This window comes from Rhinopithecus roxellana, chromosome 9 (assembly GCF_007565055.1).
Source record: "Rhinopithecus roxellana isolate Shanxi Qingling chromosome 9, ASM756505v1, whole genome shotgun sequence".
Taxonomy (NCBI): Eukaryota; Metazoa; Chordata; class Mammalia; order Primates; family Cercopithecidae; genus Rhinopithecus; species Rhinopithecus roxellana.
The window spans coordinates 71,489,003-71,507,427 of record NC_044557.1 but is presented as its reverse complement, the minus strand read 5'-3'; the positions used below and the strand labels follow the sequence as shown (position 1 = coordinate 71,507,427).

At 36.4% G+C, this 18,425-nt stretch overlaps 1 protein-coding gene across 3 annotated transcripts in view; it reads left to right on the top strand.

Moving 5' to 3' along the window:
- Positions 1 to 18,425, top strand: part of ANGPT1 (angiopoietin 1) — a 268,345-nt gene that overhangs the window by 145,851 nt on the left and 104,069 nt on the right. The window lies entirely within an intron of this gene.

The following is an 18,425-nucleotide window of genomic DNA, read 5'->3' as shown; positions in this document are numbered from 1 at the left end:
AGAGTCATGACCTTTCCATGTTAGACCGTTAGACATGCCCCAGGCAAGGATACAACTTATTGCTTCATGCCCAATAGCATGGTGGTTGCAGATGCATTAATGGCGAGAGTCACAGGAAACTCATTTTTTTATATAGCAAGCAAGCATCCACAAGGACTTTTTTAGTTATGTGATTAAATAAAGAAGTGCTAAGCCCCTGAGGTTTATGAAATTCTAAGCATCAGTCTGTCTTAACGAATCACTACTTCTCATGGGGGAGAGCACCATTTGAGGCCGCCCATTGTCAAGTTTGCTGAGTTTCCGGTAGTGAACCATATGAATAAATGTGCTTTGTATTTATTCTAATGTCATATTTGCCTTGTCTTACCATTGCATTGATAGTATCATCAGTAACTTGAAATGCTTCAGCTTATCAGTCTATTTATCAATTTATCAGGAAGTTTTAATAGAAACCTTAAATGCTTGCAATATTGTTACTTTCTGGGCCCTTGTGTACTACATAAGGTGATTAATATTTTTATAATATGAATAATTGTATGTTTCATTCCTTGAAGTCAGATGTTCAGGTACTTGTGTTAACTGTAATGTTTAGAATGTCTTTTATTTTTTCCCTTCTGCAATCTTCCTCCAATCCTTGCTCCCTGCACACCATACCTGCATAGTACTTTTCTGAAAGGCATCTAGGAACTCCATTCACTGCAGTCTCTTACTTTATTCATCGCTGGCCTAGCACTTTATCGCCTATTCATCATTGAAATCATAATTACAGGTATTTCTGGATTAAAATTGCTTAAGGAGAAAATTCCCTTTGAAGGTTTGAAACAACTAGCACATGTTGTACAAGATGTTTCTTTATATGCAAATGATAGATACTTATACTTTGGTGTGGTTAGATTGGGAGAAGCAGTTTGAAAGTCCCTTAGAAACGTGAATTCTTTGGTGTGAGTGCATATACAGTTATCAATGAGAAGACAATGAAGAGCCAATATTAACCATTGGGCTGGGCACAGTGGCTCACGCCTGTAATCTCAGCACTTTGGGAGGCCAAGGCAGGTGGCTGGCTTGGAGTCAGGAGTTTGAGACCAGCCTAACCAACATGGCGAAACCCTGTCTCTACTGAAAATATAAAAATTAGTTGGGCATGGTGGCGCACACCTGTAATCCCAGCTACTCAGGAGGCTGAGGCAGGAGAAACGCTTGAACTTGGGAGGCGGAGGTTACAGTGAGCTGAGATTGCACCACTGCACTTCAGCCTGGGTGACAGAGTGAGACTCTGTCTCAAAACATCATAGTAATAATAATATTAACCACTATATTATTTCATAAAACTCAGGGGCTTAGCATTTCTTTATTTAATCATGTAACTAAAAACGTCCTTGTGGATGCTTGCTTGCTATATAAAAAATTCCAAATGAGTAAGTCCACTGGTGGTCTCTAGTCTGGAAAAGTTAATAAATGTATACAGTAAATGGTTTTCTGACATTACATTAAAATGCAATAGGATATTATTACCTATAGACTTTATGTCCAGTCTGTAGTACATATATGTCCTGAAATAGTGTTAAAAGAAAAGATACTTAGATTTGCTTAACTCTTTAGCATTAGGCAGGCAGTAAGTATCGGTCAGGGGACTATATTTTTATAGCTTCAGTTAATGAAATAGTTTCATTCTTGACAAAACTGCTTTGATGTAGATATTATTATATTTACTTTACAGATGAGGAAGTTGAAGCTTGGAGTAGTTAAATGGCTTGTTCATAGTCACAGTTTTAATAAATATTAGGAAGCTAGGCCTCTGTAACAAATTCCTATTAATTTTTTTTTCACTGTCCAATGCCATCTCTGCGTCATCCATGCCCACTGAGGAAGTTTAATCCTGTTCTTCCCATTTGAGGCTTGTTATTTTATTTTTCAATTTAGATATATTTTTGATTTTTCTCATTTAATCCTCAAACAATAATATGATGCAGGTGCATTATTCTTTGCTTTTTCTAGATGCAGGAGGTAAAGCACAGAGAGGGAAAGCAACTTGCTCAAAGTCACACAGCTAGCCAGTTGCCAGCTTAGAGCTGTCAGAGTCCAAAGCTTATTATTCTTTCTCAAATACTGCTTCACATGTGCTGCTTCTCATGTAAGTATAAATCGGAACTTTGAAAAAGCGGTAATATGATGGCTAGCATTAGCTGTTCATTGCCTTCTTACTGATAACTGTATATGCAGTTACACCAGAGATCTCACACTTCAAATAGGTTCTCTAACTGCTTCTTCCAACCTACCCACATCAAAGAGTAAGTATCTGACATTTACATAGCACCTTACAACTGACCAAGCATTTTGACATGTGTCATTTCATTTGGTCCTTAAAAGAAACTTTTGAGATGTTTAGGACAGGTACAATTAGCATGATGGCTTTACTGATGAGAAATATTTATCTCACAGAAGTAAAATACCTTAAAGTTCATATGGCTGACAAGTGAAAAATAAATAAATAAAAAAGCACTCAGGTTGCCTGCTGACACATTCTGGGAGCTCTCCACAGCACCATGTTAAAAATAGCTCTTCATGCCGCGAGATTCTACCTGCCTGTGGGAATTCACCAAGACCTTTCCCCCATTTTGGAAGAAGTCAGGTAGATTGCAAAGATTCTCTGTTTTTGATATGAGAAATTCTTACAGCTGAGAAGGTAGGCTCGGTGTGGATTAACCCAATCCTAGACAAGCTGGATAAGCCTCATGTAACTGTATGTCTTTCGGGAAATTACTTATATTCTCTGACTCTTCCTTTTTTACAGAAAAAGAAAATGGTCAGAATTATGAAAAACAAACATATAATTTCTTCATATAATGGTGGTTTTCCAGCAAACTCACTAGACTTTTTAATATAACACATCTCATATTAAACGCATCTCTGTGACATGAGAACCGTTGGCTTTAAGAAGTCAAGAATGCAAAAGGCCTCAATGAGATCCTAGAATCTATGACGTTTGGGCTTCATGGTTTCCGGGAGCTAATAATGATATTACAATTTTAATATTAAAGCTGTGAATTCTGAGAACAGCCAGCCCTGGGTGGGAATGCACATCAAGACAGAAAAAAAGGATAATGAAGTACATATTTCTCAAAGACACATTCGTACTAAGTAATTCTGAATTTACTGATAAGTCCTTGAAAATCTATTTCTTCTCTATGAGTATCTGGAATAAAAGTGCCATGTGTTTTATAAACTTGGAATATATTTTTTACAATTTTGTAGAGAATATTTCTACTTTAACAGCTACTAATTTAATTATGTTTGTTTATATACTTGTTTATCTCACTTGCCAGGGACTAAGCAAGAACTGCATCTTTTTCATATTTATGTATTCATGACACAATGCCTGTTAGCATAGGACACATATAAAACTTACTGAGTAAATGTTCATTGAAATGTGTTTATAAAGAAAGTATGTGAAAATGTATAATACATATACACATCTACATATGTGTATGTTTCTCTGTGTCTTTGTTGATATTTATTATTTATTTATTTATTTATTTATTTATTTATTTATTTATTTTGAGATGGAGTCTTGCTCTTGTCATCCAGGCCAGAGAGCAGTGGTGCAATCTCAGCTCACTGCAACCTCCGCCTCCGGAGTTCAAGCGACTCTCCTGCCTCAGCCTCCTGAGTAGCTGGGATTACAGGCATCTGCCACCATACCTGCTAAGTGTTGTATTTTTAGTAGGGACAGGGTTTCACCATGTTGGCCAGGCTGGTCTCAAACTTCTGACCTCAGGTGATCTGCCCGTCTTGGTCTTCCAAAGTGCTGGGATTACAGGAATGAGCCACCGTGCCCAGCCTGTCTTTGCTAATATTTAAACTACCATTCTGTGTTTCTATACATACTTAATAAGATATGGCATTTTCAATTTACTATTACTCCATCCCATATATATTCTATATTGGTATATAATATATACATATATTCTGAAGTTATAGATATAGATATACAGATACATATGTATGCATATATTCTATATTTATAGATAGATCTGTATATATTCTATATATATTCCAGTTTAAGATTCTATACAAATATATACATACAATCTGCAATCTTTTTAAGCATAACTTTACTTTTAACAACTAAAACATTTTTGAGATAAAATTATTTCAGCTCAGCAGGTTCAATTTACAGTACAACATGTTTTAGTTTAGTAAAGAACAAAACACTATTCCCCAAAGAAAAATGACTTGTTTGAATATTGATTGGATTTTGTTGGTAAACTTTAAAAAAATCATAATATGAGAGCTCATTCTATGAGAATATGTTTTTAATGTGCATATAATAATGTTAGAATCCATATTTTCTTGATATTTGTGCTCATTTGAAAGAATTATGGTGTAATGAACAGGAGAACAAACATGATACTAATCCATATGACATGTGAAGATGATATCTCTGTTTTGGTTGAGTAAATGAAAGCAAATGCTAATGCTTTTCAGCAAGGATAATTAATGTGGCCATAAATAGCGTGTCACTATGGAGCTGAGGAAAGAATAAGTCAACTTGTCATATAAAATAATTATGTTTCATATTTTTGCTGGGCTTACAAAGGCCTCAAATGTCTTACCACATGTTGACTCAATCATTCTTTCAGTATTTCTAAGCATGAGAGTGGTGAGGGGGACTCTTCATTGTAATTTTACAAAGACAACAAGTATACGAAGACTATTTTACTGCCTGATGGTGATCATCAAATGTTAGGTGCCTTCATTTCCCCCTTATTGATGGCAACTCAAATGCCATTAGGATCTGGGCAACTCACCTTAATAGCCAAAAGGACCAGAGTTTTATATCCAAGAGAGATATGGGCTGTGGATAACTAGAGATTACACACTCTTGTTAAAGGCTTAAAACCATATTTTAAAAATAATGTGCTAGTCAAAACACTTTGGCTGTTTGAACTTGGGCAGCAAACGGCCTGTACGTAATTCTTGCCCTAACCAAGAACATGGGGCTGAATAAAGTGGAAAGAGAGTGACCTGGGCATCAAAGAGACTTGAGTCTGAATATTGACTGCAACATTTGGGTTCTGTAGTCATAATCATGTTACTGAACTTCTCATCACTTCTGCCACCTCATTGGTCTGAGATGGTAACCATACCTATTTCAAAGGGCTGCTGTGAGAAATAATTAAAGGAAGAACCTCAAGACTTTACCTCATTGGCTGATCCACAACAAGTACTCAAAAAACAAAGACTATTGTTACAGGCTTTGCACCCAGCCCTTTCCCATTGTTAAAGACCTACTTGCAGCTGTTTTGGCTCTTTTGTTTATTTCTTCTTATTTGTTTGTTTTCTTGACTTCTTATGAAACCAGAGAATTAGGGGTGGCAGGTAGGGAGCAAGACTAGAGGAGGAAAACTGGCTGAGCCAGTGGGGAATGTCTATGGAGGGCAGCAGAGTTTTCCAGAATTGCTCCAACCAGGCCACCACTATACTCTGCCAGATGTTTGTAAGTTTCCTACTAAGAATGAATGCATTCCAAGAACACTGCTTTCTTTCTCTAGTTCTTTATTTTATTTCTTGATATAAAATTAAATTCTCATTTTCTAAAGAATGGAGAAAACCAACCAAACCATTTCAAGAAGAAAATAAAATTCACCTGTATTCCCGTCAGCTAGAGACAGGCACTGTTGACAATTCAGTGTTTCTTTTCTTTTTCAAATGCATACAAATTTGTGTCTGAATATACTTACCATAATTGAGAACATGCTAAATATATCATTTTGTATACTGTGTATTATGCTGAACAGAAAGGGTTTTGTTTTTTTGTTTGTAAACCATGGAAAGCTGGTATATTTAAGCCACTTTGCACCATAAAATCTAGACTATCTACTCTATTCAATGGAATACTGCTAGGAAGTTGGGAGAGCTGTCTTTATAATTGTGGTCATGGTTATTTTAAACTGTTAATGTAGGAATTTATGTTTGAGAATAACTATAGAATCAATTTTTAGTTCTGGTAACTTGTTTCCTTTCTTTTTCAACCCCCTAATTGCTCTCTCTGGGAAATAACTATTTGCCAAATTTAAAAAGTATTCATTCAGATTCTTGAGATATAGTATTTAAATAGGGGAAGATTCATTACACAGCTTTCCTTCAGATCCTTAGAGAAGAGACCCTGGGGACTTTGTGAGAGTCTGAGAAACAATTTGTTTCTTCTTGTGTCTGAGCTAGAACTCAGGGTTAACAGGAATCTGAAAGACATTGTACTCCTCTCTTCAGAGTAAGTCAGGCGTTAGGATATGAGAATGTTTTATTAGCAGTTAGAATTACTAAACCTAACTCAGTCCTGTAATTCATAGTAAAACAATACTGTTAATATATCTAAGTCTCAAAAACATAATATTGATTTAAAAATAAGAGAATGAAGAAATCATGCAATAAGGTAACATTTTTGTACATCATGAAAATGTACTAGACAGTATATTATTTTCAATGTAAACCTACAGAGTAAAAGCCCACATCAACTTCAGAATAAAGGTTATATTCTGATTGTGGAACAGGAGGCACCTTAATTTTCTATGTAGTAATTTATTTCTTACTAAAAATGAAAATATCCAAAATAAATATGTCAAAGTGTGATGTCTGTTAAGTAGGTGCGGCAGCTTTCTGGTCTCTATTATCCACATTTCATGATCATAAAAACCCAGGATTTAGACTTTCCAATAAATTAGCCTAGGCTTCTTTCAGTTAATGAATATATAAAGTATCCAGTGCTCCCAGCTTGTTGGGGATGGGGACTAAATCAGGAGGAACACTGGGAGGTGATCTACAGCTGCCAAAACTAGATTAATGAGTTTTTAAAACTGACTTTTACAAAATTCCTCTGGCAATACGTGTAGTCACGAGAGCAGGTATTTATTTTCGCAGTTACTCATGCTTTGTTTCACTCTCTTGTGGTGTATAGTTAATTCTCAGAGAAGCCAGTTCATTGTAATGCTAATTTGGTCTCTCATCCAATAGCATTTGGGATGTAACAAGCATCACCAAGGCACCAAAATGGCCTTTGTCGAAAGATGAAACAATGCCCACTGTCTGTAGGCCTTTGATCAAAGTGATAAAAAAATAGGGATTGTATTGCATTTATAAGATGTCAGCAATCATTATCCCTTTCTTATGCTTTGAATGACTTTTTCTATCCTAATAATTCTACCACTACTTGGACCAAGGGTAATTTAAATAAGAACTACTCAACAAATATTATTCAGAAAAAAATTAGTTGAACCTCACACACAATGCTTTGGAATGTTTATTATACAATGACATTGACAGTTTTATGCCTGTACAAACTTACTATATGTTCCACTGAGTAATCTTATATTGTGGGAGAAAACACACACATTATACATATATACACACACACTTTTATCATTTATTTTACTTTAAGCAGATGAAAGAAAATTAATTTTAAAAACCCACAAACAAGATATTTCAGAAGACAACCAACAAAGCAGCTTCATTGTAAGCAAGAAAAGAAGTAGCATAAATGAAAGAGTAATAGCATCCTAAAAAGTCAGAGTGTTGAATAGTGACGAGATTTTATTGAAAGATATTTGATTTTAAGTGTTAATATCTTCCAATTTCATACAAAATACCAGAGTAAAATGATGGCAATTTTCTACCTAGTCATGGTATTCCTGAAAAATCTGTAAATCCCCTAATTATTAAGGCTTTCAAACTTCTGTTCCTGAGTATCTCATATCATCTGCTAGGTATTTAAATTTCATGATCTGTCCTGTAATGTTTCATTTAATGCAGAAGATTTCCTTTGGAAGATCATCATTTAAGCTATGCGTTTGCATTGTTGTCATTTGTCAGAGGAGAAAAAAGTGTGGTTTGCAGAAAATGTTTTTTACAAGAATTATCTACTGGAGAGCCTTTTACCCCATCAATGCCCCACAACCTACTAGCTGCTGGGGTGGTCTATAGTTCAAATGTCAAAGCTTTCTCTTTTTAAGTGAAACAGAATGTATTTTGTGTAGCATGCAGGGGGTTAAATTGCATTTCAGATAAGCAAGAAAGTAAAAAACATTACAGTAAAGGGAGACATGTTTGCAATTTTGTTTGAAACAATATCTTGTTTAGTTAAAAAAGATCCCTCTTATTGTTGTAAAAACAATGCATACCAAGTTGCTTTGTAATTCTTCCATTCTTCTGTCATCTAAGTATAAATTTAGAATTTGGGAAAAAGATTTCTGGGTTGTTAGGCAGAATACTGGAGCTGTCCATGACAGATTAATGGGCATTATCTAAAGTGATTACATTTTACATCAAATATGCCTCATTCAAAGATGAGTGATGTGTTAGTTATTTTAAATGAATCTTTAAGAAAATAAACTGCAATGAAATGAATATAACTACAAAGTATGAATGTAGAACTGGACACATGTAGGTTGGGAATAGGGAAATATATGTGTGTACAAGAGCATAATTGTGCAGATGTATTTGTATGTATGTTTGTATATATGTACATACAACATATGCTCTTATATATGTTATTAAATGGGTAAATTTTATGCTGACTGTGTCTGAAACTATGGTAAAGTGCACAGAAATTATCTGTCTTTGACTTCTACATGAAAATATGGTAAAGTGCACAGAAATTATCTGTCTTTACCTTCTACATGAATCTCATATTAAAAGTCTCATGCTGTGCCCTTGCCCCATGTGTGTGGCATGGCATCAATGGCATGCTCTTGCTGCTGGCTGATTTATCTCTTGATTTCCCAAAAGCACATTTCAGGAGGTAGGCAGGAGAGTCATCTTGCCTAAGCAAGCACAGCTCCTTTCATGCTGTCAAAGTCTTCCCAGAGTCCTTTCTTAACCCCTAGCCCTCAATTTTTCCAGACTGTATGTTTTCAGATATAAGCTCTAACTCTGTTGCCTAGGCTGGAATGTGGTATCATGATCATAAGGCCAATTATTTTTAATATTAAGGGAGACAGAAGAAATGTGTGCCCTTCCTTCTATATTCCTTTGGGACTGCCTCTAGAAAGACTTATTCCCTCACTGAGAGGATTTGTTCCTTTCTCTATTCTACCCATTAGGCAGACAGGAAGGCAAGCAGGACATTGGTACCTTCAGTCCAGCATTTGTAGCATGCTTATGTTATAAGCCATTTCAATGAATAGCATTAAGTTTTACTTCTTTTGCTTTTATGTATGGAGCAATGATTAAAACATGGTTAGTTTTCAATGTGTTTCATCGATTTTACTTGATTTAAACAATGACCCGTAGTCGAGATGATTGGGAACAGCAAAGTAGAAAGACATAGTAAGACAAGATGGGGTTATGTGGTCCACAAAGTGAGGATATTTGTCTTCAGATCTATGTACTTTCACATCATTTATGCTGGTTCCTTTTCCATTCAAAAGGGGATCATTGATAATTGCTAATATGATATTTCTTACTTAGAGCAACAAATGGAATTAGGCTAAGCTCACAATGGGAGACTCAGTATTTTCATACACAAATTCATTTATACATTAAATTATTTATCAAAATGGTATTGAGGCCCCATTATGTGCCAGGCAGTGAAAGGAAGTGATACCAAGTTGAACCAGGTAGTGCTTGTACTTAAGGAACTTGTACTGGGGTGGTGAGCACAGCTATTATGAAAAACAGAGGCACAGTGTGCTCTAGAGGTAGAAAGGAAGGGTGGTGAGCAAGGCTATTATGAAAGACAGAGGCACAGTTTGCTCTAGAAGTACAAAGGAAGGGTATTACAGAAAGAAGATTGATGAGAGGCTTCCTAGAGGAGGAAAAGCTTGAACTGAGTTTTGAAAAATAGGACCTAGCCCAAGAAAAGGGAGAATGAAGGGGAAAAGAAGCATTCCAGTCGGAGCAAAGTCACATGCAAAGACATGAGTCAAAAAGAGTGTGTGCTTAGTGAAATGAAAATATTGTGGTCATTTGGTGTGTCTGGAGCATAAAGTACATGTAGGGTGGGAGAAGCAGTGTCCAGATTGTCAAGAATCATCTATGACAAATACAGTGTTGTGACATTATCTGCAGGTAGTAGAAGCTACTGAAAGAGTTTGAGCAGTGACATGACAAAGCCAAATCTGTGCTTTAGATTGATCCCACTGGTGATAGCATGGATGATGGTTTGGAAGAGACAAGTCTGGAGTCAGAAGACAAGTTATGGGGCCATTAACAAATCCAGAAGAAAAATGAGAGTCTGACCTTAGTCAGTGACTGTGAGTATAAAGCGATATTGTAGGGAGAGAGGGAAGCAGGAGAGGGATGGACCTAGGCAGCCTTCAAGAGATGGCAGCCAGCAGGGCATGGTGGCTCATGCCTATAATCTCAGCACTTTCAGAGACTCAGGGGAGTGGGTCACCTGAGGTCAGGAGTTCGAGACCAGTCTGGCCAACATGGCAAAACCCTATGTCTACTAAAAATACAAAAATTAGCTGGGGGCAGTGGCTTGTGCCTATAATCCCAGCTACTCAGGAGGCCAAGGCCGGAAATCGCTTGAACTCAAGAGGCGAAGGTTGCAATGAGCTGAGATTGCCCCACTGCACTCCAGCCTGGGTGACAAAGTGTGACTCCCTCTCAAAAACAAACAAACAAACAAACCAGCAACGCAATCTGGTGTGGATTTAACGTAGAAAAAGAAGGAAAAGACTAATCAAAGTGATGCCCTGTGGCTTGGATAAACAGATAGGTGGTAGTGGTACCATTCATTGTGATAACAATCATCGACAGAAAACCAGGTTGTGTTGGAGAAAGACAAGAAATATATTTGGGACAGAATGGTGCCTGCGGATTAAGCAATTCAGAGATTCTAGTTCTTTATCTTAAAACAGATGTGCCTGCTATGGAGACGTGATCCAGTCCAGGGCTTTGCTATTGTTTCTAGTATCATTGTTTCTTTACTGCCATTAAGGATATGCATGTTATATTTTATGGATATATACATTCAGATTTCAATTTTCAATAAGAAATTAAAATTCAAACCTTATCGACTCTTGTACTTTATAAAGGAAGTTTTAAATCAAGGAGTTTGAGAGCTTCGTGAGTCATTAGAAAGGATCGAATCCAGCCCTTTATTTCATAGATGAAGAACTTAAACCCAAATTGCTTAAGTGATTTCTCCAAATTCACAGAGTATATCAATGATAGTACCTGGATTAAAATGCAGATATCCTGACTCAAGGCTGAATGTGCTTTTTATATGCCATGTGCCTTTTAAAAAAAGGTAAAGGGAAAAATTAAGCAGACATACTGATTTGCTTGAGGTTCCATGACTCTGACATTTTACTAGCGTGAGAAGATAAGTGTAGAAGAGAGGTGCCAGGTTAGTAAAATGTGTTTTGGCACAGGAGACATTTGCTTATACAAAGAGAGAATGACTTTCCTGGGTCCTGGCCCAACTCTGGGAGCAATGTAAATGACTTTGGCAACTTTCAGCAGCCACAAATATGTGGTCCCACAAGAATCATTACCAAAAAAAGCAGTGGCAAGAGAATTTGTTCCTGTGGGATTTTCTGGGTTGCCCTTGATAGCTTCTACATATGCCTCAATGGGATGTTGCTACTATTCCCTTGGAGGCTGAGTAACAAACATCCATTGACATTATTAATGTCAGTATCTGAGGGCATCTCCCTATCAAGCAGAAAGAATATTTACAGAAAGAAACATAGTCAGAGGCAGACTCCATTCACCAACTCTATTGAAATGACTCATTCACATGTTTCTATTTCCTACTAGACTCAACTCTTTGTACTTGTAGTATTTGGCACCAGGCTTTGTACACAGCACACACTTACCACATATATGCTAAGACTAAACTGAACTGACACAGGGGGTGATAAGCCTGAACTAATTTTAGAATTTGGTTCTGTTTTTTGCCATGTAGGAGGTGATGCCTCTGAAGGAAAACAGTCAAGGGGTTGCTGAGGCTCAGTGACCAGGGGGCAGCTGATGGGTATCAATGGTAGGAAGCAAGAACAGAGTCCAGCAAAGGAAGTCAAGACCCCTAATGTGAATGGAGCATGAGATGGCGAAAGGGGAGATCCAAATCAGGAGTCAACAAAGGCAAAGCAAGTAGCAGGAACCCGAGAACTGGAAAAGAAATATTGGGTGGGTCTAAGATACTGACAGTCATTGCTGTTGGCGCAGCCTAGCGATATGAGCCTGGGTTTCCCACATACAGAGAGACCACAACCTGACATCTGACATTGATTAGCTGTTTCACCTTGGTTTCTATAACCTCTCTGAACCTCAGTCACCACATCTATAAAACGAGATCCTTGGAGCTCATAATATTTAATGCCTCTTTCGGCTCTCTTGTACTAATGGTTTTCTTTCTTCCATAAATAGTAAATATCCTTTCAGATATCAAAATGAGAAATGGGATCCATGGCATGTGTATTAGTACAGAAACCATTTTAAATGTTAGCTAAATAGATCTATTGTCTAAAAAGACAATTATATTTCTCCATTTCATAAAAGAAATAGTATATTGGGAGATCTAAGAATAGAAATCCCTGAAAATAATATACTTGGCTTCAGCTGTCTTTTTTTTAAATAAGGCCATAAACCTAGATATCGTTGCATTTTCATATTGCCATTGATTTATGGAATGAGATTAGATAAAACCATCAACATTTAAGGCATTTTTTGCATTGTTTTACCTTTTTATTGCTTTCCCATATTTACCCTTTTGCTTTATTTCATGGTTGTTTTGCCATAACTGAGTAATACCATATGCACCAACATCCAATGAGGGTCCATTTAATCTGCACCACATTTTAAGCAAGCAATGCCTTTGTCAATTTTTATAGGGTTTAAAATGTTATTTGCTTAAGAATTACATGGAGAAATTATATTCTTTGTGCTTTAAGATATGCTCTGGTATAAGAGACCCCTTGAAGTGGTCTCTTGAAGTGAAATGATACAGAATGCATTTCACATACAAGACATGTCATAATCTCACACAGATTTTGGTTCTCATGAACCTGAAGCCCCCAAGGGTTTTGAGAGTCTAGTAAAAGCTCTCCCAAAATTCTCTCTCATGACGAAGAATGATAACATCGATTCTCCCCTGCTCATTGGACAAAAGACAGGGGTACGTGATTTATGAGAGAACTACAAATGGCTGATTATATTACCTTCTTAAAAATATGTTTTCTTTGCCTACTTAACACTAAGACTTTTCAAACAGTTGGCTGGATATTTGCTTTCTCACCATGGATAATATTTCCTCCTAAGATATTACAGCCATCAATCAATATGCAAATGTATAAATTAAAAAATGATCAATCTTTGAACAAGTTTCACCTCATCATTTCTGTAGCTTTCATTTTTACATATATTGTGCAGGAATATAGTGTATTATCAGAATTTGTTTTTGACATTGGTAATAATATGCTTGTGTTTGATGAGTGACATTCCTTCAGAATGGAGCTACTGGGAAATCTAGCCTCAAAACAACATACCAGCTCTGCCAACAACCCACTGTGTGATCTTAGACAATTTACTTAACTTCCATGAGCCTCTGTTTAGACATCAGTGAAATGAGGAAAATAATACTTATAGGACCTGGATTCTTCTAAAGATTCGATGAACTGCGTATTTGTAAAAGCTGGTACATATCTAGCCTTTGTAGAGGCTTTGTGTATTATTGTTATTCCCTGTGTTGTATTTTACACTGGTTGGCAAGAAATAGAATGAGCAGAACAAAATAAACTTATATTACTAAGAAAAAAAGGTAAGAACTAATGAGAGGGTTTTTAATGATTCCCTTCTATTAAAAGTACTGACAAAGTAAGCTTTCCACATACCTGGCCCTAGGGCTTCTCATCCCACCTCAAATTAACTTGGTCGCCACTGTGGTGAAGCCAAGTGAAAGTAATCACCCTCTAATGATACATTTTTTTCTCAAAGGAATAAATATTATAAATATTATAATATATTATAATGATGAACATGCCATAGCTGACTAAAATTGAAATTATCAGTCAACCAATCATCCAGGCAGCTAGTCCAATAACAGAACACTCCCCACAACTCTGAGGCTAGTAGAACATCAGAAGATAGAGCTGAGATTTTTCTTTGATGTCTGATTTTTCTTTGATTTCTACAAAGTCACTGAAGTCCTCAAATTTTTAAACTATAAAATGGAATCAATTCTCTCCTTGTAAGTTTGGTGTAAGGATCAAGTCAGACAATGTGTACAAAGGCTATGCAAATATTAAATCACTTTACAAATGCAACATTTTTTTTCCTTGAAAGTCATCATTTATTGTTTGTCATTTCAATTCAAATCGCATTCCACAATCCTCTTCCTAGTATTTTGGCCAATAATTTATAAAACTCTGGCATGGCAGTATACTCAAATAATTTCATGATTCAGATTTAGAGACTCCTACATTATAACTCATTAGCTCTTGTGATCAGCAACTTCTAAGCTTAAAATTCACATCTTAGATGTTTATAAAATATTGATCCTTAAAGTAGCTGTCATTTTCTGTAAACATATTTTAAAACCAGTAGCGAATATATGAAGACAATCAAATTTGTTACAAATCTTTTCTGAACCTGGCTGCTATGGCACATCAAGATGGATTTCACAGTTATAGATCTACAGAGGATGTTTAGAGATAAGATGAAAGCAGTCCTCCTTATTAATCACACATTGTATATTTGACTTCTGCCTCCTGCTTCAGCCTTTAAATCAACTACATCTGGTTCTTGCTACTTAAGTGTGCCATTAGATTTTGCATTAAAAGGCAGTTACTCCTGGAGAAGGCAGCCCCATTTGATTAAAAAATAATTAACTAGAGCTATATTCATGCTACTCATCATGGCAGCCTAAATGAACATTTTAGTATCGGTTGGAGACTTACTTTATTTCTACAACAGGGTCAGCAGAACTGAGAGGCACTTTATGGTTGCGATGAATGCTAGCATGAAATAGTTATTTTGCTTTGCTGGTGTCAACCTTTATAGTTACAGAAAGCACAATAGTACAGAATGGTCAACAGCTGATACAAAAAGACTGAACCTTGATGTAGCCACCTATGCTGAGGGTGTCCTCCCTGTGAAGACTAGGGTACATGATTGTTACTATACCTGGAGCAAGTCAAACTCTGGGAACAGACTCCTCCTAACCAACAGCATAAGAAAATGATGTACAATTATCAAGCAGATTTTGTATTGGAGTTCACTAATCAGTGAACTCTCTCAGGAGGAAAATTTGCATAGAAAGCCAGATTTCTCAATAAGCAGGGAATCTGATATTTCAAAGTAAATTTGATGGTTTAAATCAGTGTTACTCAAGGACATTGCTGTCATTTAGGAAACATGTTAAGAAGTTTGCACCAGAATACAAACTAGAGCATCACTTTCTTCATTGAGAAAGTCTTGCATGTGTGTTTGTATATATATACATCAGGTGAACGAACTAAACAGTGTGCTTAGTGACATAGACAATTTACATCCTAGTGCAAACTCCTCATTTCATGGCTATTCACAAGCAGGTCTCATACAGGCAGTTATTCTATGGACCACACTTTGAGATGCACTGATTCTTTATCTGAATAAGAATTACATTGGGAAGCTTTATAAAATGTACAGTTTCCCAGTACATGACCTTAAAGATTTCTGGTATGTTGTACCTCCATCTGCATTTTAAAATTCTCCCCACATAGTTTTCATGAACACTCAAGCTTTAAGAGCTACATAATAAAATGCATAGCATAATGAAGCAGTGCTATAGGCTAAATAGGTTAGAGGTTAACAACATGGCTTTTGGAGCTGCGGGTTGAGTTCTTGCTTGTTCTTGAGCAAGTTGTTTGGGGGTTTCTGTGCCTCAATAGTCTCATCTACACAGCAACTATAACACACATAATTGTGAGATTTAAGTGTGATAATAAAAGGAAAACATGTAGCTCAGTGCCTGTTGCATAGTAGGCAATTGATAACTGTCAACTATGAATGATAGCTATTATCTTTATAATGGAGACATATCTGTAATTTTTTTAAGATACATACACTTATGTATAACCTCAAATTCCTTGGAAAAGTAAGGAACATACTGTTAATGTTTTCCTGCCTGAAATTTCTTCTGCTAAACATTGATCAAAGGTAATAATCTAAAATCTTGGTTGTAAGTGTTAAAAATCTAAATCAATGTGATTGAAGGGGAAAAAAGGTTGGCTGCTCAATGGGAGACTGTTAGATCATGCATCTTACAACTGAATGTCCAAGGGTGGAACTAACTAAAAATATAGCTAGGTCCAGGTGCTCAAAAGGTATCACCTGACTCTGTGTCTATCTATGTATACATCCAGGTATCTATGTATGTACATAGATCGATTGATCTGTCTATCTATCTATCTATCTATCTATCTATCTATCTATCTATCTATCTCCCTATCTAACATCTATCTTTCTGAGTCAGCTTCATTCGTGTGTGGCTCTGGTTTTGTGGTGGCAAAATCGGGCATCAACTGTATTGGGCATATGTCACCAGCTTATTAACCACAGAGGAAAACAAAGTTATTTTGTAAACGAGTTTGATAAAATTTCAGAACTGAGGCCAATGGCCTTTCTTGTGATGTCTTTCCATTCTTGAGCAATTCACACTTATGAAGTAAGAGCAGAACATTCTGACTTGCCAAGTTAGAACCTGTACTCATTCGTGATGCTGGGGTGGGACAACTCTACCAGAAGCATTTGTTCTGAAGGGCAAAAAGATAACTTCCCAAAAGAAAGTTAAGGAATGCTATTAGGAAAAAGGGAACATAGGATGTGGAATCCAAAATGACAGATTTTTATTATGCTGTCATACCCTCTTTTTCTCTACTTGCCTCTTGTTGTTTAAATATGTTAGTTCAATTGGAGTAAAGTCAAGATTTGGCCTACAGGCCTCACATTTTGATAATTTTCAGAGATTTATTCTACTATATTTTATATTTGTTTTATAATAAACTTTTATAGGTTGAATTTTTTTTCCTCCTATGTCTAATTTGGGGGAAAAAGAATGAAGGGGAATTATGTTATATTGACCAAGAATGAATTTAGGATGTATTAATGATAATATGAGTTTGATTGAAAACTCATTTTCGTTAGCATGGGACAGGTTCGTGTTTGATAAATAGAAATAAGGGATGATGTTAGTGAGTGAGCTGCCAAAGCTTCACAAAGGGGAATTTACATTTAGACTATATTTATTACATGATAATAATTTTACGATGGATTATGAAATAGTGGATGTATTATGGTTCACTATATCAGTAAAAATCACGTAGCTGTTAATGATTTGGAACCCGGCTTGTGAAGCACGACTTGGCAGAGCTATCAAGTGGTTGAAAGTGTTGGTATGAGAGTTAAGGACTTCATTGCTCAAGTCCAAGTCTGACTGTTTTTGTGGTGTGTGGCCTTGGACCTGACTTCTCTAGGATGCAATTTCCCTATATGTGTAATTGAGTAATAAAATGTAGTGATCACACGGTGGAGGAATTAAGTGCACTGACAGGGAGGTACAGGTTTCTTTTGTATTTTTCAAACAATGGATATGTTCAGCTTTATTCTCCCAGGTACCTAATAGCCTCCCTTGCAGTAAGGCACCTCATAATTCTCCATGGTTCCTATGGCACCATTTATTTTAGCACTGTACTGTTCTCTAAGATGGCACCATAAAGGACTAAATATTACCCAAAGCAAGAAGGGGAAATACTGCTATATGGGTTGTACTTTCAGTACCTTTTTTTTTGAGCTTGCAAAGGAGCACAGAGAATGATTATAGCCACCTCTCAGGCTTTGAAGCTCATTTCATACATCATTGCCTATATTTTAATATTCCTTTAAAGGTTTTTGTTTTGGACATCATCCTTCCTCCCACTCCTCATCCCATTCCCCCAAAGCAGTGTGATCTTTTATTTATCATTACAAAAATGGAAGCAGGAGGCTGAATTTTTCTGAGATAAGTGGTCAGTATGGTGTAACGGAAAAACCAGAGCACCAATAATTCAATTTAAATTAGTATGGGAATTTGGCTGCATTCTTGCTCAACAACCTTGGGTTTATCACTGGCCCTCTCTGATTCTATTTTTTCATCTATAAAACAAACAGAACAATAAAGCTGACTGTGGTACATCTTTGCTATAAAGGCTAAATGGATAATGTCAACAATGAGAAAGTGTGATCCAAGTGCAAATTGTCCTTACGATTGGGATTATTATAAATATATTATCGGTATATTAGGAATTTGTTGACAACTGGATTCCTGTGTGCTCTGCTCCCATTTCTCCAACTCCCAGAGATGCAGAGGATCCCCGCCAGATGGCTGATTTGCCAGCTGTGTCTTGTTTTGTCATTGTAAATATTACAGGCCCCAACTGGGAGGCTTTGCTTATAATGTGATA